Raw genomic sequence first — 14,028 nt, forward strand, 5'->3', positions numbered from 1 at the left:
TTTAAGACCCCCCAATTAATCTATTCATCCACAGCTTGTCACCTATGTCTTTGTGGGTATCTGTGTTGAATCTTGAATGACTGTATGAATGACTACCTCTGATGGTCGGTGCCAGTGGCACTGGTACCTTTAAAAAAATAAAATAAAAAAAAGCCCAAAAACAAGCAGCAAAAAAATGATAAGCCCAAAAACAAGCAACAAGCAACCATCAAAAAAATAAAGCAACTTGAAAAAAAAAAACAAGCCCAATTTTGCTTGTTATAAGCTGAATTGGCAACTATGCCACCAGGGTAGATGCTAGAATCAAGTGCTCATCTGTATCTCAGACTACAATATAATGGCCGCCGTGCTATTTCTGGGAGAGGTAGAGCCGGAGACACATTCGACGTATGTTTTTTAATTTCAGCTTACAGCTCTAGTAAACGAAAACTGGACCTGTACGTAATCATTGTGATTGGATGCAGTGCCACGTGATACCAAAAGCAGAAGTTAGCGGAGGAGAGAGAAGCAGGAAAGGGAAGGCAGCAGGGTGAGTTAATGAACGTGTCATCTAGATTGATTATAATGTTACTATGATGTTATTATGTCTCCGATCTTGTTATGTCACACTCATTTGTATTGCATTGTATTATTCACAGTCTTCCTGTGTAGCTATATGAGGTATAGGCATGTAGTCAGTACATTATACCCTCATCATCGTAGTCATAGAGAGGTTCCAGAGCATGGGGCTCCTTTCCTTGTAGGAAAAAACAATATGCAGCTACTATACATTCATAGTCACGCTGTTAGGGGATTTTATCTATACAGACCTATGCAGCAGCCACAAAACAGGCAGAAGGGAATTTGGGACTTATCAGGGGCACAGATTCAAACAGGCACAGATAGAAAGGGGTTAGGTGGGGGCGGTCGCCCTCCCTAGCAAACTGTCTGTGAAGTCCTGCTCCCTCCTCCCTTCCTGGCTCAGCTGGCTGTCAGCTATTGTCAGTGGCACCAATCTCCCAGATGCAGCATCTCACAGCAGGTGCCCTTCCTCCCCACTCACCCCTTTGGCCTGCACGGCAGTTAATCAACATAGTTTGCTGATTGAGACTACTTTCTTCTCCCGGGCATGTAAACAGGGCTGATAATAGGAGGTCCAGGAAGAGGCTGTGTGTTGGGGGCATGGCTACAGTTACATGACAGGCCTGTGGGCTAATAGAAACAGTATAGTGCTGGGAGGGTGGAACCTGTTCTGTGTACAGTGAGAGCACACTGCATTCCTGCACCCAGAGACCAGCCAGAGGGGCCAGCGTGTTGAAGAGGGACCATCCTAAGAGCCAACCAGAGGAACCATCCTGCCAGTCAGCCACAGGGAACAGCCTGTTTCAGAGGGGCCAGACAACCGGTGAGATCTTATTGCTAAATTCCCTAGGCAGGATATTACAGGTTGAGTCTCCCATATGTACAATACAATAAAGGGTATCTGTAATAGGTGCACCTATAGGTTTTTAAACACACCTTGTATTTCATAATATTAAAAATGACGTATCACGTCCTATCAGTGAAATACTAAAACTATAGAGAGATGCGTGTAAAAGTACAGAAAGTGTGTATAAACATATTATACAAAAAAACCCTGTATCTGCTAATTTGTCCTCTATTTGGTTAGTTTCTCAGAAATAACACCGTACACATTCTATGAGCTATCACCTTTGGAATTGTCCTCACTGTATAATTAACCACCTACAAGGTGGACCCGCTGTAGTCTTACAAATGAGTATTAGTTACAACTGTCTTCAAGTTCTTGTATAGTATTGGTCCTATAATATACATCAAACTGTTTATATATCAGTGGGAGAGATCCAGCGCTACTGCATATGTAGGTTGTTCATAAATAGGCCACTTCGGATAAAGCAGATGTCATATCTCACAGTATACTTTTTATTAGGCTCATTCAAATGTACCCAAAATGGATGGGATAAGCAAATATAGTGAAGTACTGTTTAATAATTTTAAAATTTCACATGACAAAAACAAAAAAACATATAAACCCCACACAGATGACACGTATTTCCCATCCCACCCCCCCATGGCAACCCGACCTGGCAAATTGCCGGTCTCTAGGGTCACCCGGGAAAGACCCATTTCCAATTCCCGGGTGGGATCCGGCATTGGAGATGTGAAAGGGGTAATAGTATGCCACTTGTTACCATTAAATGTTGGTAGTATCCCAAAGATCTCTGATTGATACAATTATTCTAAGTAATTATAGGTATTATCACATTGTTACTATTTATCATCTTAATTTAAGATGCTTATATAGAGTCAATCATCAAGGTTTATATTATTTCATAACAGTGTCAACGTATCATAAACCTTGATTGACAGACTCTATTTCAGCACCTCATATTAATGGGCCGACGGGCGACCCAGCGGCGGGAGTGAAGTTTCTTCACTCCCCCCGTCACGCGGCTCCATTGAAGTGCAGGCAAATATGGACGAGATCGTCCATATTGGCCTGCATGCACAGCCGACGGGGGACCAGCGATGAACGAGCGCGGGGCCGCGCATCGTTCATCACTGGAGCCTCCACACTGAAAGATATGAACGAGTTCTCGTTCATTTCTGAACGAGATCATTCATATCTTTCAAACTAATCGGCATGTGTGTAGGGCCCAAAAGATGAGAAATAGATGAGAATAATTACTCCAGACATTTGTTTTAATTTAATATATTTTTTGGGTGTGGTATGGAAGGTCGACCACTATTGGTCGACAGTAACTAGGTCAACAGAGTTTCTAGGTTGACAGGATCTTTAGGTCGACATGGTCTAGGTCGACAGGTCAAAAGGTCGACATTAGTTTTATTTGGTGGTGTTTTCTCCGTACCGTGACTGTGTACCCCAATCAGTGCACCGTGTCCTCTTGCATGGCTTGCTTCGCTCGCCATGCTTTGGGTAAGGTGCCTTGATCAGCTACCGCTGCGCTCAGCATAGGTTACTATTCCCAATCGTAGTCCGATCGTTAAGTATGAAAAAGTTCAAAAAAAAGATAAAAAAACAAACTCATGTCGACCTCTTGACCTGTCAACCTAGAATCCCTGTCGACCTAGTTACTGTCGCCCAATAGTGGTCATCCTAGACATTGTCGACCTAGTTACTGTCGACCTAGAGACCGGATACCATATATTTTTGCTATAGCCTAATATTAGGGGATTACAACTTTTTATACTGTAGGTATCACAACTGTACGTGACGTGTCATAAATTATGATGACCATAAGGAGGGCTTTGGATAGACGTCATATTGGGGAACTTTGATTTGATGTGTTGTAGAAGTGATTATTATAACTAACACTCACTAACAAATCCTTTGCCTGCTTGGCTGGCAATATATCCCTACCAGCTATTGGGTGTCATTTCTAATCAAGGAATCTCTCCCACTGATATAGTGATACACATTATAGGACCAATATTATACAGGAGCTTGAAGACAGTGGTAACGACTACTTATTTGTGAGACTACAGCAGGTAGTCCAGTAGGTGGTTAATTGGGAAGCAGTCACTTTTCCGGCAGTTGGGATTCCGGCAATCAGGATACAGACGCCGGAATCCCGACAGCCAAGGAAATGCCAGCGGACGGAATCCCAGGTGTGGCCCCTAATTCCACCCCCACCCCCCCTTCCCCCCCTAAGGGGGAATATAATAGTGTATAATATAAAAGGTCACCACCAGGCCTGGAACATGGCGAGTGCAGCGAGCCCGTGAGGGGACACGCTGCTGTCGCCACTGGGATTCTGGCGTCGGTCTCCTGATCATCAGGATCACATAATGAACCCGGTTAATATATAATTGTGAGGATAATTCCAAGTTGATACCTCATAGAATGCAATACGGTGTTATGAGAAACAAACCAAATAGAGGACAAATAAACACAAGTTTTTTGGTATAGTATTTTTATACACACTTTCTTTCTGTACTTTTACACGCATCTCTCTATAATTTTTATATTTCACTGACAGGACTTGATATGTCATTTTTAATATTATTAAATATTAAAATATTGAATCATTCTGCAATTAAATATTCTGCAATTATACCTGTGCGATAGGACTCTCTCATGTTTCTGAGTCTCCTATATCCCAAATGCTTGGGACCAGTAGTATTTTGGATATCGGATTTTTATGTATTTCTCATACGTCCTAGAGGATGCTGGGGACACAATTAGAACCATGGGGTATAGACGGGATCCGCAGGAGACATGGGCACTTTAAGACTTTTAAAGGGGTGTGAACTGGCTCCTCCCTCTATGCCCCTCCTCCAGACTCCAGTTTTAGAATTGTGCCCAGTGAGACTGGACGCACTAAGGGGAGCTCTACTGAGTTTCTCTGTAAATAATTTTTGTTAGGTTTTTTTATTTTCAGGCTGCTGGCAACAATCTCCCTGCTTCGTGGAACTTAGGGGAGAGAAGTATGACCCACTTCCAGTAAGTTCAAGGGCTCTGCTTCTGGCTACAGGACACCATTAGCTCCTGAGGGTTTGATCGCTGGGTACGCTCAGATGCTCGCTCCCACAGCCTGCTGTCACCCCCTTTTAGAGCCAGAAGTCAGAAGACAGGTGAGTAACCGAGAAAAGAAGACTTCTCTTCAGTGACGGCATTTGCAGAGGTACCGCGCAGTGGGCAGACGCTGCGCGCCAAGCTCCCACTCACACAGCACTGCAGGGCGCGGGGGGTGGGCGCCCTGGGCAGCTGAAAACGATCCTTATAAGCACACTGGCAAGAGGGGACATTAGTGCCACGGCACTGTCCCAACCCCCGCCAGTATAAATATTGAAAAAAGCGGGATAGAAGCGCGACATTACTGGGGCGGAGCTTCTTCCTCACAGCTCACGGCGCCATTTCCTCTCCACAAGCTGCAGAGACGCTGGTCCTCCATACAGACTGACAAGTACCAGGGGTGCAAAACGGAGGGGGGAAGGCATATAATTCGTGATATATTAAAATAAAAGCGCTATAGGTCTGAGGCATTGTCTTGGCAATTTCAGACCCGGTTTTTTTTTTTTTTTTTCAGCTCAGGGTTGTGAGCTGGCAAATCCCCTCTGTGTCTCTCTGACAGACTTTACTGTGGGTCTGTCCCCTATATGCCCAGTGTGTCTGTGGGTGTTTGGTGCACAAGTGTTGACATGTCTGAGGCTGAAGGCTCTTCCCAGGAGGAGGCTGTATTAGGGACGCAGACGGCTGCGGGGGTGACCCTGTTGGCCCCGCCGACACCTGATTGGGTAAATGTGTTGAATGCCTTGAATGCTAATGTGGCTCTTATTAGTAAGAGGTTAGACAAGTCTGAGTCGCAGACCCAGGCATGGAAGAAATCTGTGGAAGATATGTTATTCCAAAGTCAGGTCCCATCAGGGTCACAAAAACGTACGTTGGCCCAATTGGCAGACACTGATACCGACACGGACACTGATTCCAGTGTCGACTATAGCGATTCCAGGTTAGACCCAAAATTGGCAAAGTGCATTCAGTACATGATTATGGCGGTTAAAGATGTGTTACATATCACTGAGGACCAAGCTATCCCTGATAAAAGGGTCTGTATGTATAAAGAAAGGAAACCTGAGATAACGTTTCCTCCCTCTCATGAACTGAACACGCTATTTGAAAAAGCTTGGGAAGGTCCTGACAGAAAGTTTCAGATTCCCAAAAGAATTATGGCAGCTTATCCGTTTCCCTCGACGGATAGGGAAAAGTGGGAGTCACCCCCCACTGTGGACAAGGCCTTGTCTCGTTTGTCTAAGAAGGTGGCTCTCCCGTCACCTGACACAGCGGCCCTTAAGGATTCTGCGGATCGTAAACAAGAAACTACGTTGAAGTCCATTTTTGTGACCACGGGTACACTACTCTGACCTGTCAATGCATCTACGTGGGTAAGTAGTGCTATCTAAAAGTGGGCAGATAACTTGTCATCTGATATAGATACCCTAGATAGGGATAGCATCCTCTTGACGCAGGGCTATATCAAGGACGCTGCAGCATACCTTAAGGAAGCTGCGAGAGATATTGGTCTTTTGGGATCAAAGGCCAATGCCATGGCTGTCTCAGCTAGGCGTGCATTGTGGATTCACCAATGGAATGCTGATGCTGACTCCAAGAAAAGTATGGAATCTCTACCATATAAAGGTAAGGCCTTATTTGGAGACGGCCTTGATGATTTGGTGTCTACGGCTACCGCGGGTAAGTCATCCTTTTTACCTTATGTTCCTTCACAACAAAAGAAAACGCACCATTATCAGATGCAGTCCTTTCGGCCCAATAAATTCAGAAAGGGCCGGGGTTCGTCCTTCCTTGCTACTAGAGGAAGGGGAAGAGGTAAACGATCTCCAGCCTTGTTAGGCTCCCAAGAGCAGAAGTCCTCCCAGGCTTCTACCAATTCCACCGCATGACGTTGGGGCTCCTATGCGGGAGTCCGCACCGGTGGGGGCCCGTCTAAAACTATTCAGTCAGTTTTGGGTTCGTTCGAACCTAGACCCTTGGATTTTACAAATAGTATCCCAAGGGTACAAGCTGGAGTTTCAAGACGTCCCCCCTCGCCATTTTTTCAAATCTGCCTTACCAGCTTCTCTTCCCAACAGGGAGGTAGTTTGCGACGCAATACAAAAATTGTGTCAAAATCAAGATATCATCAAGGTTCCCCAGTCACAACAGGGAGAAGGTTTTTATTCGAGACTGTTTGTGGTCCCGAAGCTGGATGGCTTGGTCGGACCAATCCTAAACCTGAAATCCCTGAATTTCTACCTAAAGAGATTCAAATTCAAGATGGAGTCTCTCCGAGCAGTGATCTCCAGTCTGGAGGATGGAGATTTTATGGTGTCGGTGGACATAAAAGATGCCAACTTACATGTTCCCATTTATCCTCCGCATCAGGCTTACCTGAGATTTGCAATTCAGGATTGTCATTACCAATTTCGAACGTTGCCGTTTTGTCTATCCACGGCTCAGGATGATCTCCTGATAAAGGCGAGATCCAGGGACCAGTTGGTCCAAAACGTTGCAGTCTCCATGACAATTCTTGAACAACATGGTTGGCTCCTAAACTTGCCAAAATCACAGTTTATTCCGACGACGCGGTTGTAATTTTTGGGAATGATATTGGACACAGAACTACAGAGATTCTTTCTTCCTGTGGAAAAAGCTCTGGAACTTCAGAGTCTGGTCAAACAAATTCTGAAACCAGCAAGAGTGTCAATCCATCAATGCATTTGGTTGCTGGGAAAGATGGTCGCGGCCTACGAGGCCATTCAGTTTGGCAGGTTCCATGCCAGAGTGTTCCAGTGGGACCTGTTGGACAAGTGTTCCGGGTCCCATCTACACATGCACCAGAGGATAATCCTGTCTTCCAAAACCAGAGTATCACTCCTATGGTGGTTGCACAGCTCTCACCTCCTAGAGGGGCGCAGGTTCGAGATACAGGACTGGATCCTAATGACCACGGATGCAAGCTTCCGAGGCTGGGGGCAGTCACAATGGGAGAAAACTTCCAAGGAAGATGGTCAAGTCAGGAAACTTGTCTCCACATAAATGTTCTGGAGCTAAGGGCCATTTACAATGGCTTACTACAAGCGGGACATCTTCTTCGAGATCTGCCTGTACTGATCCAGTCGGACAATGTAACAGCGGTAGCGTACATAAACAGTCAGGGCGGAACGAAAAGCAGAGCGGCGATGGCTGAAGCCACAAGGATTTTCCGCTGGGCGGAAAAGTATACAAGCGCTCTGTCAGCAATCTTCATTCCAGGAGTGGACAACTAGGAAGCAGACTTCCTCAGCAGACACGATCTCCATCCAGGAGAGTGGGGCCTCCACCAAGAAGTCTTCGCAGAGGTGACAGGTCGTTGGGGAAATCCTCAAGTAGACATGATGGCTTCTCGTCTCAACAAGAAGCTTCAGAGATATTGTTCCAGGTCAAGGGACCCTCAAGTGCTTGCAGTGGATGTTCTCGTGACACCGTGAGTGTTTCACTCGGTGTATGTATTCCCTCCACTTCCTCTCATTCCAAAAGTTCTAAAGATCATAAGAAGAACAAAGATCAGAGCAATCCTCATTGTTCCAGACTGGCCAAGGAGGGCTTGGTACCTAGATCTTCAGGAATTACTCATAGGAGATCCCTGGCCTCTTCCTCTGCGCGAGGACCTGTTACAAAGGGGGCCGTGCGTGTATCAGGACCTACCGAGGCTACGTTTGACGGCGTGGCAGTTGAACGCAAAATCCTAGCCTGTAAGGATATTCCCAGTGAAGTTATTCTCACACTTATTCAGGCTAGAAAAGAGGTAATGTCTATACATTACCACCGTATTTGGAGAAAATATGTGTCTTGGTGTGAATCCAAGAAGGCTCCTACGGAAGAGTTTCACCTAGGATGGTTTCTCCATTTCTACAAGTAGGTGTGGATGCGGGCCTAAAATTGGGCTCAATCAAGGTTCAGATTTCAGCCTTATCGATTTTCTTTCAGAAACAATTAGCCTCCATTCCAGAAGTTCAGACTTTCGTGAAAGTCTTGTTGCACATCCAACCTCCTCCATTTGTGCCTCCAGTGGCACCATGGGATCTTAATGCGGTGTTGCAGTTCCTACAATCACATTGGTTTGAACCTTTATGGAAGGTGGAGTTGAAATTCCTCACTTGGAAAGTGGTCATCCTGTTGGCCTTGGCATCTGCAAGGCGGGTGTCTTAGTTGGGTGGCCTTGTCTCACAAGAGCCCTTATTTGATCTTCCATGAAGATAGAGCTGAATTGAGGACACGTCAGCAATTTTTACCGAAGGTGGTTTCCTCTTTCCACATAAACCAACCTATCGTGGTACCTGTGGCGACTGACGCCTTCGTTGAGTAAAAATCTCTGGATGTGGTCAGAACTTTGAAGATTTATGTCGCCAGAATGGCTCAGATTAGGAAAACAGAACCTCTGTTTGTCCTGTATGCTCCCAACAAGGTTGGGTGTCCTGCTTCTAAGCAGACCATTGCGCGCTGGATCTGTAACACGAATCAGCAGGCCCATTCCACGCCTGATTGCCATTACCGGAATCAGTGAAGGCCCATTCCACTAGGAAAGTGGGCTCATCCTGGGCGTCTGCCCGGGGGGTCTCGGCATTGCAACTTTGCCGAGCAGCTACTCGGTCGGGGTCAAACACTTTTGCAAAGTTTTACAAGTTTGACACCTTGGCCGATGAAGACCTTAAGTTTGGTCAATCGGTGCTGCAGAGTCGTCCGCACTCTCTCGCCCGTTCTAGAGCTTTGGAATAACCCCATGGTTCTATGGTGTCCCCAGCATCCTCTAGGACTTATGAGAAAATAGGATTTTAATACCTACCGGTAAATCCTTTTCTCTTAGTCTGTAGAGGATGCTGGGCGCCCGTCCCGGTGCGTACTGTATCTACAGTTAATAATTATGGTTACACATATGTTGTGTTACGTTTATTGTCAGCCTGTTGCTGCAATTGTTCATGCCGTTGGCCTGTGTTCTGTTGAATGCCATGTTCTGCGGCATGCTTGAGGTGTGAGCTGGTATGAATCTCGCCTTAGTTTAACAATAAATCCTTTCCTCGAAATGTCCGTCTCCCTAGACACAGTTCCTATAACTGGAGTCTGGAGGAGGAGCATAGAGGGAGGAGCCAGTTCACACCCCTTTCAAAGTCTTAAAGTGCCCATGTCTACTGCAGATCCCATCTATACCCCATGGTTCTAATGGTGTCCCCAGCATCCTCTACGGACTAAGAGAAAAGGTTTTACCGGTAGGTCTTAAAATCCTATTTTCTGAATACTTGCATACCATAATGAGAGATCTTTGGGATGGGACACAAGTCTAAACACAAATGCATTTGTTTTATATGAACCTTATACACATGGGGAAAAGGGGGGTGTCCAAATAGCCCCAAAAATATTCAGCTGGCAAAAACAGTGGGGTTTTAGTGATTTAGAAAAATATATATTTTCACTGATTCCCCCCCCCCCCCCCCCCCGCACCTATCCTATTGTGATGTGCAAACACCTCCAGTTTTCATGCAAAAATACATAGAGAAAAGATGAATATGCTGAAGATTGTGTGAATACGATCCAAGATTGTGGCAGTATGCTAAATAATTATATTGGAAACTACATTGACTCAATTTTTACTCTCAATGACAATTTGAAATGTGAGCTACTGCAAAGACCATGGAAGCCTTCACTTGGATACAAGCTACCATTTTCAACGCATAATAAGAAAGGGAAGGAGGAAAAAAAGGTTTCTAAAGCAGTGTCATCTGGACAGTTTTCCGTGGTTGGTGTACTCCGATGCTAAAAAAGGAGTCTTCTGCAAATATTGTGCCCTATTTGTTACGGCAGCAATGGGGGGCTCCTACAATAACCTAATAACCTCTTCAGAAGCTTGTAAAAAAGCCCCTGACTGTTTTATGCAAAGCTGCTAGGAAAGATGGATACCTATGCACTCATGAAAAGCAACAATACCACAGGGATTCTGTGCAAGCAGCAAAATAATTTTTGAAGGCCATTTATGCACCAGAGAGGAATATTATGAACAGGATTAGTTTACAGCGACTACAGCAGGTCCAAGAGAACAGACAAAGATTAAAGCCTATAGTTGAAACTGTTATGTTCCTTGGCAGACAAACTATTCCTCTGCGAGGGAATATGGATGATGGAGAGCTGTTTAAAGAAACGGACATAGAACCGCTGATTAAATGAAGGAAATTTTAGAGAGTTGCTGCAGTTTAAAGTTGACAGTGGGGATACTGCTCTGGCAATCACCTTGAGAACTCACATTCAAATGCAACGTATATCAATAAAACTACACAAAACTAGCTGATTGTTGTGCGTAAGAAATTAGGAGTCACATTGTGGAGCGTGTGAACGAGGCAAAATATTACTGTGTGATATTTGACGAAACTACAGATATTTCTCATAGTTCTCAGTTGAGTCTCTGCTTGAGTTATGTATACACGAACCAAAAATATGAAGATTTCATTGCGTTTCAAAATGTTCAAGAGACTTGTTTCAAGGACTCGTCACCATCTTTTGAGCCTAAACTGAGTTGCAAAGTGTTGGGGCAGCTAGTGATCAGGCAGATTAAAAAGTAAAATTTAGATTTACTGAACTATGGGGGTCATTCCGAGTTGATTGCTCGCTAGCTATTTTTTGCAGCGCTGCGATCAGATAGTCGCCGCCTATGGAGGAGTGTATTTTCGCTTTGCAAGTGTGCGAATGCTTGTGCAGCCGAGCGGTACAAAAATGTTTTGTGCAGTTTCTGAGTAGGTCTGAACTTACTCAGCTGCTGTGATCACTTCAGCCTGTCCGGTCCTGGAATTGACGTCAGACACCCGCCCTCCAAACGCTTGGACATGCCTGTGTTTTTCCAACCACTCCCTGAAAACGGTCAGTTGACACCCATAAACGCCTTCTTCCTGTCAATCTTCTTGTGATCGGCTGTGTGAATGGATTCTTCATTAAATCCATTGCCCAGCACAATCCACTTTGTACCCGTACGACACGCCTGCGCATTGCGGTGCATACGCATGCGCAGTTTTGCTGATTTTTGACCTGATTGCAGCACTGCAATAAATAGCTAGCGTGCGATCAGGTCGGAATGACTCCTTTTGTTGGGATTGGTACCGATGGTTGTTCCCTGATGATCTCAGAGCAGTTAGGTGCTGTTGCAGAGATACGAAAGGAGGCTAATTCCATTAGATGCCCTTTCTTTAATCGCACACTAAACTTGTCAATGTCTAAGACTTCAAAGGTTCAGGGCGTACGCAACTGTATCTGCATCATCAAGGAAGTTGTGTGTTTCTTTAATGCTTCAGCTAAGCGGAACCATGTTCTTATGAATGTTGTGAATGCACAATTGAAGGGTATGTGCGAAACACGCTAGGTGGAAAGAAGCGAGTGCTTGATCCAGTTTCTTGCCCGATTAGAAAAAATTGTTCAGGCACTTGAATATATATCTCAATGGACAGAACAAGCATCATCTGATAAAGCCCAGACCTTGTTAAGTGCCATACAAAATGTTGAGTTTGTAGTGGCATTGCGCTACCAGCTCATAATATTTACAATGTGTCTACCACTTAGTAGGCTGTTCCAGAAGAAAATTGTAGAGTTGACTGGCGCTGCTACCCTTGTCACTGATCTTCTGTCAGCTTTGAATAAACAGCGTATAAATTGCAGTGAAGAATTTTCAAATATATTTTCAAAACCATCTCCAGTTTTGTCAAACGTAGATGTTTCAATAGAACTACAATGAATAACCAAGAAAAATCAAATGCATAGAGCAAATATTCAATTTTCAACACCAGAAGATTACTATAGGAGGGCAATCTATATTCCTTTGCTGGATCCCGTAATGGGTGATTTACAAACCAGGTTTTCTGCTGAAACATTGTCATCTTCCTCATTGTCTGTGTTCCTCGATTATCTGGTATAGCTCCGCCAGCGAGAGAGACAAACGCAGGCTCCAAAGAGTGGTAAGGTCTGCTGAGAAGATCATCGGAGTTGACCTTCCACCTGTCCATGACCTGTACCGGTCCAGAGCCAAAAAACGGTCTGTGATCGGCCTCACCCAGGCTATGACGAGCTCAACCTGATGCCGTCCGGGAAAAGATACAGGGCTATTCCCACCAGAACCAATAGAAACCTCAAAAGCTTCTTTCCTCAAGCCGTCCACCTGCTGAACTCATGACATATCGCCGGGCTGACTGTCCAGTCGCTCTACTCCAATCTTCTGATTGGAACGAACACCGTGTACTTTTACTTTATCTGTATACTGCATATATCTCCCCCCCCCCCCCCCCCTCTTGTCTACGTGTTCCCCCACTGGCTGCTGCACTGCAAACCAAATACAAATTCCTAGTTTACGCAAGTGTACCGGGCCAATAAAGCTGATTCTGATTCTGACCTTGTGAGCTGACTTGCTTGCTGTCAAGAAACATCTTGCATTTAAACACTGAGTCACTGAAATTAAAAGGGCATTTTGCAATACTTACCGAGATCTAATAAGTACGAAACCTGGAAGTTTACCTGGAAGAAGCTCTGTAGGCCTGTGATGAAGAATTTTTTTCATTAGTGAACTCCCTTCTGAAAATTCTTTGAACTTTTCCCATCAGCGTTGCATCAGCTGAAAGGAGCTTCTCTTCTTTACCACGTTTAAAAATGTGGTTGAGAAGCCAAATGGGTCAGGAGAGGTTAACTGGTTTAGCTCTTCTACATACTCATAGGGAAATTGCAGTAGACCTGGGCAGAGTGATTGATTGCTTTGCAAACACTGGAAATTGAAGAACGGATTTTGTTTTGTAAAAAGTTACTTTTGTTTATTTCTCATGTTGTTGAATGTTCTATTTCATTGTTTGTTGCTTTTATTGTTATTTATAACTATTTAGTGTTTTGCCTAAAATAAAGCAAATAAACTTAGAACGTATTTATTTGAGTGATGGAGCAATCAAGACTGAAGTGGGGAGGAGTCGGGATTGGAGAGGGGAGGGGTCAAACATTAAACCGTAAACCGCCCCCCCCCCCCCCCTAAAAGAAATGTCTAGATCTGACCCTACACAGATGGGAGGTATGGGCTGCTTATCACCTAAGGTAATTAGTTCACATATGGTGGAATTGAGTCTCCACTGCCTCCTTTATGCCAGTCGAAAAAAAACATAGAGGATGTTAATTGGTCCGTGTGTGTAATGGTGGCCACACAGTGCGATTCTCGCATGCTATTTTATCTTTTTAGTTCAAATATCATCGCGTCTAGTTCAAATTGCACCATGTGTATTGTCCCTTGCGATGCACGCTCCTGTCTAGTCCATATCTCAAGGCAAAATAGTATGTGCAGGCAGGTATTTTTGTACTACATCGCATATATTACATTGTAGTGTATTCAAAATCGGATGTAGTTCAGATAACACCGTGTGTACACTCCAAATTACATAGCACACATTGTATAGGCTCAAATCGCACCTAGCACAAATAGCACTGTGTGTGAGCCCCATATGCCTGGATTTGTACTAGAGAAATTT

At 44.6% G+C, this 14,028-nt stretch overlaps 1 protein-coding gene across 2 annotated transcripts in view; it reads left to right on the forward strand.

Annotated features, from left to right (window-relative positions):
* The first annotated feature begins 407 nt into the window (after positions 1 to 407).
* The window catches only part of CNPY3 (canopy FGF signaling regulator 3), a 135,275-nt gene continuing 121,654 nt past the window's right edge, over positions 408 to 14,028 (forward strand). Inside the window, exon 1 of one of the 2 annotated variants that reach the window (XM_063958509.1) lies at positions 408 to 529. The gene's annotated coding sequence lies outside the window, so the exon portion shown is untranslated. Of the gene's footprint in view, positions 530 to 1,081; positions 1,385 to 14,028 lie in introns of those variants that run through there. The other variant, XM_063958510.1, reaches the window with a different exon arrangement.

Source organism: Pseudophryne corroboree, chromosome 3 (genome assembly GCF_028390025.1).
Source record: "Pseudophryne corroboree isolate aPseCor3 chromosome 3, aPseCor3.hap2, whole genome shotgun sequence".
Classification (NCBI taxonomy): Eukaryota; Metazoa; Chordata; class Amphibia; order Anura; family Myobatrachidae; genus Pseudophryne; species Pseudophryne corroboree.